The sequence below is a fragment of the Rhyacophila brunnea genome, unplaced genomic scaffold (genome assembly GCF_057557595.1).
Source record: "Rhyacophila brunnea isolate RB1 unplaced genomic scaffold, BYU_Rbru_1.0 scaffold_121, whole genome shotgun sequence".
In the NCBI taxonomy this organism is placed as follows: domain Eukaryota; kingdom Metazoa; phylum Arthropoda; class Insecta; order Trichoptera; family Rhyacophilidae; genus Rhyacophila; species Rhyacophila brunnea.
Window position 1 is genome coordinate 894925 of NW_028232776.1, and position 4199 is coordinate 899123.

General features: G+C 23.9%; 1 non-coding gene across 1 annotated transcript; it reads right to left on the minus strand.

The window, feature by feature from the left end:
• Positions 1–3919: 3919 nt before the first annotated feature.
• TRNAV-AAC (transfer RNA valine (anticodon AAC)) lies at positions 3920–3992 on the minus strand. The gene has a single exon. It is a non-coding gene; the product is annotated as a tRNA-Val (tRNA).
• Between the last annotated feature and the right edge of the window lie 207 nt (positions 3993–4199).

Sequence of the window (4199 nt, forward strand, 5' to 3'; positions counted from 1 at the left end):
GGTGTGTTAAAAGAAACAGATAAATTTTTACCATAAGACAAAATATTCGATGTACAATAGAAAATTAAACTTTGAATAAAAAGTGTTTTTAGTGGTTTAGAATATAAATAAAACATAAATCAAAAATAAAAAGAAAGCAAAAAATAACTATAATAAATCTGAAAATATATTTATAATTATTTTACATGTAAAGCGCAGAAAAAAGGCTTGTAATCACTAGGAAATTGTTAAATACATTGGTGGAATACAACAATAATCAATGAATCTAAATTTTAAAAAGATTTTTAAGGTAAAAATAGCATTTAAATCCAAATTCATTCTGCTTAAAAAAATGTTGTGAAATATATGTTGAAAATTGATATTTATTGTTTATTTTTTAAATAAAAAAAAATGCACTTAAATAGCTTACTGAACTCTTCCAGCATTATAATGTAACTTAAAAATATATTAGTCGATATTGGCTTAAAGTTATAGCATGTTGTAAGAAGTAAATATGTATTGAGGTAAATAATTCAGACTAACTTTGATTTTAACATATTTATAGTAACAAAAATTACACGATCTATTGTATATTAAGTGTTTGACTCATTAAGAGCGACAAGAATATGTACACGAATATACCTTAGCGCAACATATTTGATAAGTTTTACAAGAAACAAACTATGTAAGAAAAATAAACAAGATAAAGAATAAATATCGAAGAAAATTCTCTTTTTTTGCAACTGAAATCTATGATCTGTTTGATAAACCAAAAAATTAGAAAAAGGATTTCTGTGATACGATTAAGTAAACATAAAAAAAATACGGGAGTTTACGGCATGATCGAAACTAAAGCTATGACCATAATATTATATGTAAGAATTCGGAAAATATACAAGTTTATATAATATAAATTGGAATCACAATTTACAAGTAAATAAATCTTCTGCATAAAAATTAGCAAAGTTTGACCTAATTTTTCTAATATAAAAAGAAAATTGTACTAAAAATAAAACCTTTATCGGGTTGTCCTAATTTATAAAAATTGTGGTTCATTTATTTAATGCTAAATTAGATCACAAATCAATTTAATTTTTGTTGTAATCAAAACCTTTATTATATTTCATAAAAATTCATTCTTTAAGAAATCCGAATTAATTCATTTTCGTGAGTTTTTGCTATTGATGACATATAATCCCCCCTTTTCACAAAATATAAACATCAAAAAAATTTATTTTGGTTGAAAATACATTTTAATCACAGAATTCTTCATTAATAAAAACTAAATTGGCTTGTTTTCTTCTTTCATACGAATAACTAAATATATTAATAATGAATTTTTAATCAGTTCAAATTTAATTTTCAATAAAATATATTGATATAAGGCAAAAAAGGTAAACACTAAAATCCATTGACAGAAAAAACAATAGGGGGAAAATCTTTATGACGTTTGAACTTTTACTGTGTAAACATCAGCAGGGATTATTTGTGTTTGTATGATTTATATATTTAAAAAAATTAATAATGAAAAAGAAATATATTTCGCGATTTTTTACATGATAATATTTATCATAGATTGTTTGTATTCTATTAACTGAACTTTGATGTGTAATTTAATTCTTTTTAAAACCAATAAAGTTTTATGGCAATTAAATGCATAAAAATTTATTATTAGAAAATTAAAGATATACTCATATGAATTTAAGTGTATAATGTTGATTATGTTTGTTATTTTCCACATACTGCATGGTTTTAAACTCTTAACATTACCCCAAATTAGATGCATTTTAATTAAATTGTATTAGCAATATTTCGATAAGGCATTGATTAATCATTTAATTTTGTTTCTAGAAAAAAAATCGGCTTATTGTATTTATTCTAAAACATCTTGTATAAACTTCAATGCTCCTTTTTTAGATACAAAAACCTTTTGTTTTTGTTTTTTATACATAAAATCACAAAAAAACGCAAATAATACAATCTCTCGCAATTGCAATTAGAAAAGTTAAAAGCAATATATTTTTATGATCTTGTAATGTTTATCGATTGGATTTAAAGAGTATAATTTAGATCATGAACAGAATAACATTAACTAAAGCCGAATCTTACTTGTTTTATTTAAATAATTGGGATATTTATGTACATCTAAAACATGTTTATTTTATAAAAAAAATTAGATTTGGAGGTTCGTATCTTGGATATAGCTGGTATCTATTGGTAAAATCTTCTATTTATATTCTTTACTTCTAAGTGTATATAAAAAATAAATAACTATAATGAAGAATTTTCTCGCTACAATCGATAAATATAGATTATGTTCCCGATGGTCAATTTTTTAGAACTACATAAACATAAAAAATAGCTTAAACCATGAAAAAATTTACATTTTCCCGGTGATAAAGAAATATAAATGCTATTAAACAAATAAATTTATATCAATCATATAAATATAATACATATGGCATAAATTTATAAATAAATCCTCGTAAATAAACCTTTACTCCAATTAAAATACGAAGGAAATTGTGTAGTAATTATATTTGAAACAGAGATAAAAGTACGCCATAATAATTAGCAAACGCCAGTTAATAATATAAATGATCGATTTTTCACAAATACAATCAAAATAATTGAATATAATTGTAAAATATTAAAAGTTTTTGACCAATGTTCATAAAATTCCGAAAAAAGCAAAGATAAATAAATTTGTAAATTGAGATTCATTTTGAGATAATCTTCCATGATACATTATTTCACAGTTATAAGTGCAAATCAAACTCATAGAATATAAAGCCATTTGTTTTTAAAGTTATGAAAAAATATTGGCTAGGATTGATAAAAATGTATAAAAAGGGATGATATCAATTGCATGAAAACCTATTATCTATCTTAATATTTATGTACTTGGTGCAGGCATTGATCTTTTTTTCTTTTGAAACTCGTTTAACCATATTTATTTTAATCATAACTAGATGTCTATTATGATCGACATAGATAAAAATCTAGTTATAATTCTAGTAATATATACGGCTTAGATAAATTGATAATTTTTTACAATTAATCTTTAATCGGTTGTTATTTTAGCTGTAGACGATATAACGACAGTGATAGTAAAAGAATAAAATTAACAAAGTCGGCATTTTAACCCAAAGTCGTTATTTATGTGAAAATTATTGAAATCGCCTCATACACAAAGATTAAAACCATGATGTTTTGGGATCGAAAATTCGGAATACGATGTAAAAGGCATCATTTTTGCTGGTTTATGCAACATAAATTATATTTTAGCTAGAAAACGCATCATTTTTCAGATCACATTCAATTTAAATATTGATGTATTTTCTATTTTAATTGCTTCAATCATACAAATTTAAATTTAAAGTAAAAACACAAAAGATCGAACAAATTCAATTTGTGTACAATATAAGATATTGAGTCACGTACTTAACTTTTAAATTATAAACTTAAAAAGCTTTATTTATATAATTTATGCATAAATTAGAATCTTAAATCCATCTTGAAAGCGAATTAATCTCTTGTAAGATAAAATAACTGATGAATCCTTAATTTGCTAATAAATATACCATTAACTATTACTTGGATTTTAATTGACCATTAATAAATATTTTAAAGATTATGAGGCTGAAATAAGCATCAAGCAAATTTGTTCTATCATGTAATCAAAGTTTACATTTAAAAAACTCAAACTAACGTAAAAATGAATATAAAGCAATTTGTACTGACTACTTTTGGTTTATGTGGCAATATTACTTTCACAATATTAACCAAGAAATTACTTAAGCTTTAGAGAAAAAGCATATTGCATCGGGAATTTTAATTGTAACGAATTAATGAGACCGCTCTAATGCTCATGATCAATTTAATTATCAATCCAATTTCATATTTCTTAAATTGCAATGGTATAACTACAAAAAAAATATGTGTCGCCTCGGGATTGAACCGAGGACCTTACGCGTGTTAGGCATACGTGATAACCACTACACTAGCGACACTTGTGAAATCGATTTTACATAATCATTATAAAGGTTTAAGAATAAATTTCAAAATAATTTACTTCTTTACAGATTAATTCGATTTAAAATGCAGAACACGAAAAGTACTATAAGTCATAGCATGGGATGTTGTGGTTACAAATACCATAAGTAATATATTAATAAGTTAGAAATACTAACCGAAGAGGAAGCATATACACAAACATT